Below are 14101 nucleotides of genomic sequence, written 5' to 3'. Positions count from 1 at the left end.
ACCCCCCACCCACCCCCAACCCCTTTATTTGAGCCTGTCTACAGACCTCTTTACTCCTCTCCTGAGAAGAGATCACCAGCTTACATTCTTAGAAAGTCCAAAGGGTTTTACAAAGCTGTCATCCTCTATGGTACCTTTTCCTCCACCTCCTGGTGGTGGTGTCGGTGAAGAATCTGGTGGGCTGTGTACTGACACCATCACATATTACTTTAAAGGGGGTAAGAAGGCTTCATTGTCTTAGACACAGCTGCTTCCAAGGTTAGATGTATTAAACACACAGATTCTCCCCATTGTGATTTTTTTTTTTTTTTTTAAATAAACTCTTTCCTTCAGTTTTGGGATTTTTTTTTTTTTTTTTTTTAAACACAAACCATTCTGAGTCGAGTTTAGCTTTTAAGAGAAAGTGGGAAAGTGTGTTATCCCCCTATATGTTATTGTAACTGATCTTAATACTGCTGTTTCTGAATTTGAGTATTTGCTTGAGTGAGATAGCAACTTTTGTTTACTTTTCACAGTGCCATTCAGTCTTTTCATGTAGTTCGTCCTGTTTTAGGGTGATTGTAATAAGAAGGACTGTATGTCCCGAGGTCTGTGTGGACTGTTCAGAGATTGTTTGAAGGTTAATGAAGCTTATCTTTGTGATCAATTTTTAAGTCTTTTTAAGATTTATGTGTAGAGGTGTTTTGTCTGCATTTGTGTGTATGTGCATCGTGTGTGTGTGTGTGTGTGTGTGTGTGTGTGTGTGTCTGGTGTCCAAGGAGACCAGAGGAGAGTGCCCGATCCCCTGGAGTTAATAGTTGTGAGCTGTTATGTGGGTGCTTGGAACCTAACCACTGAGCCATTTCTTTGGCTCCCAAATTACTCTTTATTGGAGTAATATACTCTTTACTTACATTCACAAGAGTCAACCTTTTAAATGTATATAATTCATAGTTGTCATTAAATTTACATGTGGAACGACTTTTTTTTTTTTTTTTTTTTTTACTAAAATGAATATTTAGAATGAGAAAATCATGTTAGGAAACTACAAAACTGATAAATACCACAAAGTTAGAAATTTCAGGAAAAAAATCAGATAACCAGCCAATATCTCTAATTCTTTTCTTTTGCTACCTATTTCTAGCAGGTTCCTTGACATGCGATTCACACACTATGCAATTCACCCATGTAACGTGGTTTTTAGTGTGTTCACATAGTTGTACAATGAGCACCAAAGCCAATCTTAGTATATTTACTACTCCCTAAGAGCCTCTGATATAAGTCATGAGCAGAGACTATTTTTCTCAGCTATTGCAGCCCAAAACAATGTTTTCACTGCCTTTTTGGAATGGTTCCTATAAATGGAATGTAAATCTTACAATATTTTGTGACTAACTGCCTTGAAGGCTCATCCTTGCAGTAACAAGAGTGTTTCTTTCTTAGGTCTGAATAACATTCTTGCCTGTAGTTATACCACAGTGAGTTCACCTTGGTGGACACATGGTTAACCCTTTTGTTTATTTTTGTTACAAACCTAGAATGCTAGGTGATACTGAAAATTTACACCTAACTTTTTATAGGGTTGCCAGACTCCCATTCTCCCTTTCCACCCCTCCCTCTTGCTCTTTTCTTTTGGACAGGGTCTTACTATATACCTGTGGCCCAGAATAATCTTACACTCTGAACCTTACTCCCTCATCCTCCTGAATGCTAAAATTGCGGGTATGTGACATTATGTCCATCCTGCCACATTGTTTTGTTATTTTTTTAATGTGACATTATCACTGCTTCTTTCTCCCAGGTGCTGTGATTGTGTCACCCTACCCTGTTTTAAAGTTATCTTTTAAAAAAGTTTACCTTTACTATGTATTTGTTGCCACTGTAGACTAATGGGTTAAATACTGAATTTATCTAGCTACTATGACAGGTAATTTAAAGCTATATAAAAATGCATATTAGACATGTTTTGTGATCATAGTCTCTATATCCACTCTCTAATGGCTGAATCCATACATGTGTATTGGAAATTATAATATTTTAATTTTCCTACCTACAAATATGTCATGATTAAATAAACATTATTTTATTTCTGTGACTTACTCAAAACACATAAATGGGGGTTGTTCAATGGTGACTCATTGGGTTTGATCCCCAGTACTGTAGGAGAAAACAAAAACTTCTGAAAGTCATGTGTATTTGTAATGAGACAAGTACACGTCTTCTTATGTTTTTTATTGATTCTAGACAGTCTGCTGTATTTGTTACATACATGCCTGTATCGTTCCAAAGCCCTGTATGTACATTTTCTCCCCTCCAGATATAGTTACATATGCAATGTATTTAGACTATGATATAGTTACTGCATTGTGTTATATATGTAGTGTATGTGAAATATAACAGACACTAAGAAAATAATGCCTTTTGGTTTGAGTCTTAAGGTTTATGTTTTGGGGGAGGCAGGGCTATTGCTGTACAGCAAGAATTAGCCTAGTATGTCCTAAGTGCCATTTTAACATTTAATCTGTGCCTTAGAAATGAAATGTTTCACATATATGGTTCTTACTATTTAAAATCCAGTTTGTATCTTACCATTACAGTAGTTCTCTGTTTAGACCAGCTGGATCCTAAGTGCTTATTCATTTCAGGTGGATGATAGCTACCTTATTAAACAGCATATGTGTAAATATACAACAGCATATAGAGGGAGGTAATTGTAACATTTTGGGGAGAAGTTGACTGGAAATAATAAATATAAAATCTACCAGTTTAATTTTACGTGATCTCTAATTTGTGTGTGACCTTGGAAGAATCATTTAAGTCTTAGGATTCTTTTCATCTACAAAACTGGTAGTGCCTGCCTTTGTTTGTATGAGTGCTGTAGACAGTAGTAGGGTGCCTGAGGAGTCACTATAATTTATCTTTTATGTTGGAGGGAGAGGGGAATCTCATAAGATTCAGTGTGATCTATTTTCTTGTTTTCTTATGTGCAGTTATTTGACTAAGTGTTTTTTAGCGTTTTTTTTTTCCCCTGTGTGAATATATAACTTATGTTACTTTGCACTTTATATTACATTAAAGAGTCACTGTTGAATAAAAAGTCTATTGGAGGGCTATTTGAGCACAACGATGTGATGTGACCCTTCTGAAGTCATAATTTTAAGACTCATAGGTTTCTATCTAATACTCATTAGTTTCTTTCAATATATCAATCCCCCCCCCCCCCAAAAAAAGTCATGCTTTCTTGAAAGACAGAAGTCAAAGGAAGTGTTTGTATCTACTTGATTTGATGTTTGGTTGATTGGTTGGTTATTTTGGTTTCATTTAGTTTTTCAAGACAGGGTTTCTCTGTGTAGCCTTGCCTATTCTGGACTCACCTTGTAGGCCAGGGTGGCCTTGAACTCACGGAGATTACAGGTGTTTACAACTGCACCCTGCTCGAGTGTCTATTTAAAATGATGTTTAAGGAATTACCAGATACCAAAGTGTGACTTCTTCCCCACAGTGTGGTAGAGGATGGTCCAGTGCCAATTGGAGGGTAGTAACATAGAGAAGGTGACATAAAGTGTGATACAGGAAATGGCTAGTGACTGAACTGCCAGTGAGGTTGGTCAGGCAGATTCAGCTCATCCCCTTGCAGTCTGATAGTAGAGAGGGGTTCTTTCGTAGCGTCTCTAATAAGCTTTCAGCATTCGTATAAGCATCCTAAAAGTTTGCAGGTTGAAATAGAGGGTAAAATGTTAGAGAAGTAATTGGATCTTGTGGAAACAACTTAGGCCAACTATGAGAACTAAAATACCACATAATTCTGAGTATAAAATATGTAGCCAGGCTGGAAAGGTTTAATAAAGGTGATGGGGCTGCTTTGTTTTTGGAAATAGCAGTGTTCACTCAAAGTGTACAGAGTGAAAAACATTGCTAAGCTATTAAGTCTTATTAACTTTAGAGACTGACCTCTCTCATCACAAATCTTGGAACATATTTACTGTGCTTAAAATAACTACTGTCTATTCTTTAAATAATAGTTCAAGCATGAAACAATATGAGACATCTGATAGAAATATCACTAGGATTTAAATATTTCTTTAGCTTCCTATCAGTTTCTCTGGTTTATAAGACAACTGACTTTAGAATTGCTTCATTGGTAATTTTCTTAAAATACCAAGATGTCCTTGCGTTTCATGGTTTACTAGTATGCCAAATGAAAATACACTATTGAGAAGAGTATATGAGTGACTTTGAAAGAGTGAAAAGCTTTAGGAAAAATACATAGGTAGTGTTTGTTTGGCTTAGCTTTTGTACGCAGTCGAATCTAAGCTTTTGTGCTTTCTAATATAGTCATTTGTTTGGGGGTGTTTTTATTTTTGAGACAGAATCTCACTGTGTAGCCCCTAGCTGGCCTGGAATTTGCTGTGTAGACCAAATTGGCCTTGCACTCACAGAGGTCTGTCTACCTGCCTCTACCTCTGAAGTCCTGGAATTAAATATATACACCACTACGTCTATACCCTTAATATAGTTTTTTGGGTTTTTGTTTTTTAGTATTTTTTATTTTATGTGCATGGATATTTTAGCTGCATATATGTCTGTGTACCACGTATGTGCCTGTTGTTTGCCAGGGCTAAAAAAGGGTGTCATATCCCCTGGATCTGGATTTACAGGTGATTGTGAACCACCATGTGGGTGCTAAGAATCAAACTTGAGTCCTGGGAGACCAACTTAGTTATTGAGGCATGTCTCCATCTCCATAGGTAGTTATTTATCCTGGACAGTGGTTGTGGGTTCTTAAACTATTCTCAGTGTTTTCTGGGGTAGTGGACATGTACTTAGGCCTGTGCTGAATGAGAATGCATAATCACAATTTGACACGCCTCTGGTTTGATGCCTCTGGTTTAGTTTTGGCACAGAAATAGGAACATACTTGGGCACCTAAAGGAACTTTCTGAGCACCTATTACAAGTGTGTTCACCAATTTATCTCAATCTTAGAAATTAAAGAAATTTGTGCTTCTGACTTAACAATCAAGGTGTGTCAAAGTCTTCTGTCCTTTTTCCCTCTGAGACAGGGTTTCTCTGTTCCTAGACCCACTTTGTAGATCCGGTGGCCTTGAACTGACAGCAGTCTGCTTGCCTCTGCTTCCCAGAGTGCTGGGATTACAGGCGTGTGCCTGGCTGTCTTCTGTATTTTTAATACTATATCCTATCTTATTTTTTTCCCAGCCTAAGGCAGATCTGAAATTTGATCAAAAGGTTTTGTTTGAAAGCAGTACTAGTATATTGTAAAGGTTAGGCATTACTGTTCCTTTCTGCACAGAGGTTTTTGGAGTTTTATATCATTTGTGAACTTTCAACACTAAAAACACACCTGCTTTCCCTTAGATTTGGTAAAGTCAGTGTTCAGGGAGACTCCCTTCATCTGCTAGACACTACTGTGAGAATAATCTTTTGAGTGGCACCTACAAAATTCAGCAGAGCTGGGTGTGGCATGGTGGCACAGGCTTGGAATCCCATATAAAAAGTTTAACGTTTTCAGTAGTCAAGCTGCTCATATTACTGGCAAATGTCTATGACCTGAAAATTATGGCTGCTAACCAGTATGAATTAGAAATGTTTTCTGAGGTGAGAACAATGGCTCAGTGGCTGATCCTTTACCTGGTTCACTTGCGGTTACCTCACATCCATCTGTAACTCCAGTCCCGGGAAATCTTTTCTGGACAGGCTAGGGCTGAGGCAGGACAATTACTATTGAGTTTTAAGTCAGTCTGAGCTATAGTAAGACCAGGGAGGAAGAGAAGAAAGGGAAAAAAGAACAGTATGTGTTTTAGCTCAAAAATCTGTATGTGTTTGGGGTTTGAGACTCATTGAAGATTCTTTCAATATTTTCCAGGTTGGAAACTAAAATCAGTATTTTTTTAGGGTATTTTTGTGTTTTGTTTTTTGAGGCAGGATTTCTTTTTGTAGCCATGGCTATAGACGAGGCTGACCTTGGACTCATAGATCCACCTGCCTCTACCTCCCAGGCATTGATATTAAGCCCACGCGCACCTAAAATTGATACTTTTAATATATTGAGCTGGAGAGATAAGTCAGCAGGCAAAAGTGTTGGCCTCCAAGCCTGATGAACCTGGGTTCAATCTCTGGGACCCCATGTGGGGGAAAAGAGAAGACCTAGCCCTTCCAAGTTAACTTGTATGAATATAAAAAATTTAATGCAAATAACTTGGCTTTCCCAAACCAAAATTGTTTAATGAAAAGGATGTTCATATTTAACTTTTTTTTTTTCATATCTTTGATATCTGGTTTAAGAGAAGACAGCTGAGTGGGGAGGTGGTGGTGCACGCCTTTAATCCCAGCACTTGGGAGGCAGAGGCAGGTGGATCTTTGTGAGTTCCAAGATAGCCTGGGCTAAAACAGAGAAACCCTGTCTTGAGGGAGGGAGGGGGAGGGAGGCGGAGGAATGGGGGAGCGGAGAGCGTGCAACAGCTGAATTTCCATATAAATTCCTGAATTTAGCATACAGATGAGTAAAAAAAGGCAGGATACTTTTTTGGGTTTTTTGGCAGATCAGGCTGGCCTGAGCTCACAGAGATCTGCCTGCCTCTGCCTCCCCGAGTGCTGGGTAAACAGATGTGCGCCACTGCCTGGCTTTTCAGAATACATAATCAAGGATACTTACAGTATAGCTCCAGGGATGATTATTTCATTAAGATTGGTTGAGCGGTTGACTCTGAAGCCATATTAATATACTCCTTACATTGTTAGGCTAAGATATTGATTGAACCACAGACACTAGTCTTACTTATACTTCAAGAATATTTATTTGTGGTTTTGTTACATGAATTATTTGGAACGCATTCTACTGACTAAACCAAACTGAAGTGTTTCAGATCTTCCAAATGATGACATGGTTTGTTATGTAATGAAAAGATTTTTCTCCTAACCTAAAAAGAGTATGGGGGGGGGGGTGGGAGGAGGAAAGAGAAAATTCACAATTGCTATTACTACAATTCAGGAAAATCACTAATGTTGGAAACATGTCAAGCTCATGGTGGTGAACACAGTTTTCTAAAACTAATTTTTACTTGAAAGCCCAAATATTAATCATTAGCAGTAAATACTGTAAATTGTTTGTCTTTAAGCCATAGGCTTACTTTACTCATTTAAAACAAAACAAAAATCTGCCAGACACTGAACCAAAATAACCATAATTTCTCTGTCATTAAGTAAAAATGCTCTTTCTTGGAAAAAAAAAAAAGGTTAGTTTAACTTACAACCTAAGTATTCCAAGTACTCTTTCTACATCTGATTATAGAAGTTACATAATGCTGTAGGAGTGATTTATGTATGCTTCTGTTTTCTCACATAATTAGAAAGAAAAGGTCATATTTAACTGATAAATGTTGTGTGTGTGAGTTAGTTTGAGGCAGAGTCTCTCACTGTGTAGTCTTGGCTGGCTTGTAACTTGCCATGTAGCCCTTACTTGCCTAGAACTCACAATGTAGACTAGGCTGGCCTTACAGCCCAAGTGCTGATACTAAAGGTTGCACTACTGTGACTGGCATCAAGGAGTATGGGTGTTTTGTCAGCATGTATGTCTGTGCGCTATGCATGTCTGGTGCTGCTGAAGGCCAGAAGAGAGTGTTGATCTCCTGAGACTAGAGTGGCAGATGGCTTTAAGTAGCTGTGTGGGTGCTGAGAATTGAACCCAGTTGTCTCGAAGAGTAGCCAGAGTTCTTCATTGCTGAATCATCACTCCAGCCCCAAGGACATTCTTCATAACTTGCCCTAATTGAAATACAGTGGCACCATTATAGTATAATGCTGTTTTATCTTAATCCATGCTAGTGCACTATCAGTTTTATAACCCCCTTGTATCAGTGTAGTATTAACAGGCATATGTACACCCATACACCAACACATACATTATTAATGTGTACTTTGTCAGGAAGATAGTTTTGAACTTAAAAATTCTTTTAAAATGTCTCAGGACCTGTGGCCCCATGGACCATACTTTAATAATCACATTTGTAGTTTATTAACATTGCTTTGTTACAAATAACTGTCACTTATAATTACTACAGACTCTTAAATTTGGTTTTTACCTTTATTGTATGTGTGCGAGTACATGTATACACGGACACAAGTTTGCCATAGCAGGCATGTAAGATCAGTGGACAATTAGAAAGAGTTGATTCTGTCTTTCTACCAGGTTGGTTTGGAGAATCAGACTCAGATCATCAGACTTTTTTGTTGTTGTTGTTGTTGTTGTTGTTGTTGTTGTTGTTGTTGAGACAGGATTTCTCTGCTGTCCTGGGATTTACTCTGTAGAACCTCCTGCCTCTGCCTCTGCCTCACCAAGTGCTGGGATTTAAATGAGTGTACTACCACCCCCACCTGGCTTAATGCTTTATGTAGGTTTTGTTGTTGCTCCCCCACAGGTTGTAAGTTTAACCAGAAAACAGGTGTTTTGTTTATGTGTATGGGTGTTTTGCCTGCATATATGTCTGTGTACCACATGTGTGCAGTGTCTGCAGAGGTCTGAAATAAGCATCAGATTGCCTGGGACTAGAGTTACAGATGGATGTGAAGGCCCATGTGAGTGATAGGAATTGAACTGGATAGAAAATCAGCCAGTGCCTTAACCACTGAGCTGTCTCTACAGCATTAGAAAACACTTCCAAATCACACTGTGTAGTATCCATAATAATTTTCAGGTCAAAAACATTTGCTGGTAATATGAGTAGCTTGACTATTGAAAATTAATTAGTAACAGAACAAAATTTGCTTGCCACTTTACCATAAATTTAATTTACTTTAAACTTAATGTAAACTCTGTGTGATATGCACACTTATAATCTCAGCACTCAGGAGCCCAGAGACAGGAGCATAGTGAAGCCAACATGGTATACACAGTAAGACCCTGTCTTGTTGTTTTGTTTTTAACTTGTAAGATTAATGTAAATTACATCTTACTTGGAACTTCATTGAATTTTTATTAACAAAAGTCAAGATACAGTGTTCTCCAACTTGATTATGGACATATGTTCTAATACTAAAAAGCAAATTTTCTTGTTATCTACTGAGTGTATCCTAGACATCGTGCCCTCTGTTATGATGGACTGTATCTCTTGAACCAAAACAGTCTTCCTCCCTCTTACAAAAATGGAGTCTTAGTGTCCTTCTGTTATTGCTCTCCTAACTGAATGTATCAGCTGGCCCTGTCGTTGCTCCCAATGCCTGCTTTGGTTTTAATGGTATGTTTGAGGTTCCTCCAAGGAGCAGTTCCATTAATCTGTTTGAGAGTTGTACCCTGGTATCCCTACATTGAGTGGTTTCTGTGTGGTCCTTGTAGATAGATGGCCTTGTTGCTGTTTGACCTGCCTCTTTAACCACTTTGAGCTTTTGGTAGTCCAGAAAAAGAACAATGTTGATCTAATATTTTCACACAGTTATGTCATACCTGGTTCTTTAGTAGATAGTGTGGAAACCCAACTCTGTTTTTGGCTCTCTGGTAGTTGGAAGGCTACTGTGGTCTTTTTGATGGTGTTAAAATAGAAAGTTGCAGAGTCGGCGTGGTGGTTGCACACCTTTAATTCTAATAGCACTTATCTTTGTGAGTTCAAGGCTAGCCTGGCCTACAAAGCAAGTTCCAGGACAGCCAAGGCTACACAGAGAAACCCTGTCTCAAAAAAAAAAAAAAATTTTTTTTTTTCGAAAGTTTGCCCAATACTCCAAGCAGAAGGAGCTGTTTTAATAACAGACCCAGCTCCAAATAGTTCAGCATAATGAGAGGTCCTGTTCTTATAATCAGATAAATCCAAAGCAACAGCTGGCATTTTGATTAGAGTCAGGGTCTAAGGATGAATGATGATATAAGTAACAGTATGGTTATACCCTCAATTATGACTTCTGTAACAAGTTTTTTAAAAATCCCATTTACAAATAGGAAAATATAGCAAAACTGCTCTACATGTAATACACCAGATTTGGGAGATTTTTTTGCAAGTTTGGGGATGTTAATCTCTCAAGCAGGGTTTTATTTATTTATTTATTTTTAAGATATCAGCTAGACATCATCCAAATCGGTTTCAGAAGCTGTCTAGGATTTGCTCCCACAAGATTGCCCCCCTTCCCCACTTTTCATATGCTATTTACAGGCACAGGTTGTAGCCTTCTGATTGATCTGTAAATTCAGGTTTCCATGACTGTCCTCCATTGGTTCAATTACTTTCTTAAAGTAGCTCATAGAGTTCGCTCTCTTGCCCAGAGGTTGAGAGATAAAGATAAGGCTCTTCCTTGAGGCTGGGACAAAACTTATGTGTAAGTCTTTGGGTTTGTTTAACAATTCTGCAAATAATACTAATGATCAAGTTAAGCCCCAAATCTCTAAGTATGTAATCATATGCCCAGCCAGTGTCCTACAAGCATTCTAGTGGCATTCTTTTTTTCTTTTTTCTTTTTTTGTTGTTGTTTGGCTGGTTTTTGTTGTTTGAGACAGGGTCTCTGTTTGCTGGGTTTAAAGGCACATGCCACCAATACTGGCTGGTATTCTTTTTGAGCAGTTTCCCTTTGAAACTCAGGCTGGCCTCCAATTTATAAACTTACAATGCCCCTACATCAGCCTCCAGGTTTTTAGGTTATAGGTGTGGTATATGCAACCATGCGTGGCTTCTAAAGACACTTTTATCTTGAAATTCCAAAGATTTTGGAAGATGTGTTGCAGTAGGTGGGAGGAGTACACAAATAGATATTCATGATGTCATTCTGTTAAATGTCTGGAATAAGTAACTGAAGGCAGAAAGTAATTACTGGTTGCTAAGGGTTAGGACAGAGGAAATGAGGAAAAGTGCTTTAGGTGTAGGGCTGCTGTTTGTGGTGATGAAAGTCACCTAGAGTTAGATGGTAGCAGTCATGAAAATATCCTACATTGCATTTATTTAGGTGAGTAAACTGTATATAGTATGTGAGTTTTATTTATAATGGCATTAACAGTGATAACAAAGAAAAAATAATTCAAAGAGTGCTTTGGAGTCATGACCAAATTTCTACAACCCAAAAGTCACAGTTGAATTTGTGCAAGCAGCTCTTTGTCACTGGCATTTACGTATACCCTTCCCTTCGTTGCATGCATTTATTCTGCAGATATCTATTCCGCATCTGTGTCTGAAATTCTGTTATAAGCATGAGCCTAAAGCAATGAACAGCATAGGCTTAATTCCTATTCTACCAGGTCAGATCTCTCAGAGCCCTGGGCTTAGGCTGAACATGTGGGAGTATTTGACTATTGTGAGCTAGAGTTGTAGTAAACTGCTTTGTTTCCTTAACAAACCTTCAGTTTGAAGGAAAGAATCCTAAGTGTTTTCTATTTGTTAACTCTTCCCTTGAATAGAAAAGCTTGATCTCTAGAATTAGAAGACTAAGGATTACACCTTATTAGCCACAGATGATTAGGAAAGTTTAATGTTTTCAGCCTTAACTTCTGCATCTAAAAAATTAAAACCCCACCTTTGTGGGTACTTGTTTTGGTTGAACCTTTAAATAATAACAGGAAACCCTCCTTTATTTAGATTAGGGTTAAGTAGGGTAGGCTATTAGGAAAGTTACCAGGGCAGTTCTCACGTTATCTATGATACTAAAGGTAAGATTGTCTCTGTGAGAATTCATGAATTTTTACCACAATACTTGCCAGTTGCCAAATTAGGTACTAATTTTTTTCCCTAGCTACTATCTTAGTCTTGGTATTAACATGTGTTAAGTTACTAAAGATAATTTAGCTGAGCTTACAAAATCTGCCCAAGCTAAAGAAAATTGATCAATCTTCCTTCTTTCCTTTCTTCTTTCCATGGTCTGTATATAGATAGGCTTTTTTGGTCTATAAATAAGGCACCCTTCTCCTAATTCCCTACCAGGAGCATCTTATGATATGGAAAGGTAGAAAGTTTCTTTTGGAAAGGGTTGCTACTATAATGATGTTTCATTCCTTTCTGTTCACTTGCTACAATGTTGCAGATCACTATTGGCTCTCTACTGTCTGATCAGGCTGAGGAATACTCAGTGGTGAGTGCTTGCCTAGCATATTTAGGGTCCTGGGTTTGTTTTTGTTTTGTTTTGTTTTCTTCGAGACGGGTTTCTCTGTGTAGCCTTGGCTGTCCTGGACTGCTTTGTAGACCAGGCTGGTCTTGAACGCACAGAGGGATGCCTGCTTCTGCCCCCATGAGTGCTTGGATTACAGGCCATGCTCGCCGGCTTTAATAGCGTTCTATGTGCCACATTTAGCTTCTGAATGCCCAATTGAAACCTTTAAGTTCTTCAGTTTTGGTCTTTATCTACTTTTCCTTCCTGTATCTTCTTTTTTCCTCTAGCTCTTAGACAACAATAGTCCTCTTCTTAAGGCCCTTCACACAAACTACTTTAGCCGTCAGGGTGCTTTTTCTACCTCCCAAAACTCTGGTGCTTAAAGTTAAAGGAATTTGTATGCTTACTCCATGTCAGCGTCTCCCCAAATGCTGACCGTCTGTTCTACCCATACCCTTCTCGAACTTTAGGGTTCAAGTGATCCTCTGTCAGCCTCTTAAATAGCCAGGATGGATTACTGAGCCTGCCATAGAGTTGCCACTAAAGGAAATATTTTAGGGAATTAATTTATTCGTTTTTGAGATACGGTTTCACTAAGTTGTCCAGGCTGGCTTTGGATCTGAGATCATCTTGCCTTAGCCTCAGAAGTACCTGGATTAGAGTTGTATGCCACCATGCCTGAATGAACATTTTATAAGAGAGAAAAATGTGAGTGGTCTGGTTAGGATTGATAATTAAATAAGATTTTTTAAAATTCAAGTTCATATTTTCCTCTTTGTGAGCGGGTAGTTCATAGCCATTTGATTTTCTTCTGTCCCTCCCCCCCAAATAATGTCTAGTGTCCCTCCTAAAGTTGAAAGTGATCTTTATTATTTAAAACAAAAGAGCTACAGAATTTACGGATGGATATCTATAGGGAGAACTTGGCCCCTGAACAAGCTGGGATTGCTTGGGGTCCTGTGGCATGGCTCAGCAGCAAGCCCAATGACTGTGAGTTCCTACATGGTTGAGCAGACAACCAATACCCACAAGTTGTGCTCTGATCTCCATACATAGGCTGCCACACATCCCTGCCATAGGCATGTGCATAGCACATACAAGTCTAATGTAAAGACTAAAGCAACAAATTAAAGATCAACTTGGGCTGGGCGGTTATAGCACATGCCTTTAATCCCAGCACTCAGGAGGCAGAGGCAGGTGGATCACTGTGAGTTCGAGGCTGACCTGGTCTACAAAGTGAGTCCAGGACAGCCAAGGCTACACAGAGAAACCCTGTCTCAAATCCCCCCCCCCAAAAAAACCATCAACTTGGACACATTTTTAAAAGAACAAAAAGAAAATTGTGTTGGTAAAGTTATGGGGAATTTAGAATTCTTGTACACTATTGATGAGAATGAGAAGTTGTGCATGTGCTTTGGAAAAGTGGTGTTCCTCAAACAAAATAGAATTAGATCTTGGATAGAAAAGTTGTTGTGTGTGGCAAAGAATATTGGACTTGATCCAGAATATCTGAGACTTGACATTCCTAAGAAAGTCACTTTGTCTCTGTGTCTCTCTAAAATGAAGTAATATAAAGTAAAAGATTTTTATTCTTTTCAGTTACAAAATCCTATAATGTTATTTAATTAACATTTTTCATTAAGAGGAGCTGGAGCAGTGACTGGTGATTAAGACCACAGCCTGCTCTTCCAGAACACTCAGGTTCAACTCCCAGCACCCACATAGTGGCCCACTACTATCCATAACTTCAGTTCCAAGGTGTTGGACACCCTCTTCTGAACTCCATGGGCACCAGACATCAAAGTGGTGTGCAGACCAACATGCAGGCAACACAGCCATACACATAAAGTCATAATTTTTAATTAAATGTTTTTTCATGTAAAAATAATGAATAGAAACAGTTAGAAAGGAAAACACACTCTGATGAGGTCTCTAGGACACGTGACAGCCTCTTAGGAGCGAGTTCGAAGGGTTATTGAAGGAAATGACCAGCTTTGCCCAGGAACTTCAAAAACCGTACTTGCAGGGACAAAATGCAGATTTTAAGGGGC

The 14101-nt window shown here is 38.6% G+C and overlaps 1 protein-coding gene across 1 annotated transcript in view; it reads left to right on the top strand.

Annotated features, from left to right (window-relative positions):
* Window positions 1-14101, top strand: part of Kpna4 (karyopherin subunit alpha 4) — a 59490-nt gene that overhangs the window by 748 nt on the left and 44641 nt on the right. The gene's annotated exons all lie outside the window — the stretch shown is intronic.

This window comes from Acomys russatus, chromosome 15 (assembly GCF_903995435.1).
Source record: "Acomys russatus chromosome 15, mAcoRus1.1, whole genome shotgun sequence".
NCBI lineage: Eukaryota > Metazoa > Chordata > Mammalia > Rodentia > Muridae > Acomys > Acomys russatus.
The sequence above is the reverse complement of the archived record's forward strand: the minus strand, read 5'-3'. Positions and strand labels throughout refer to the sequence as shown.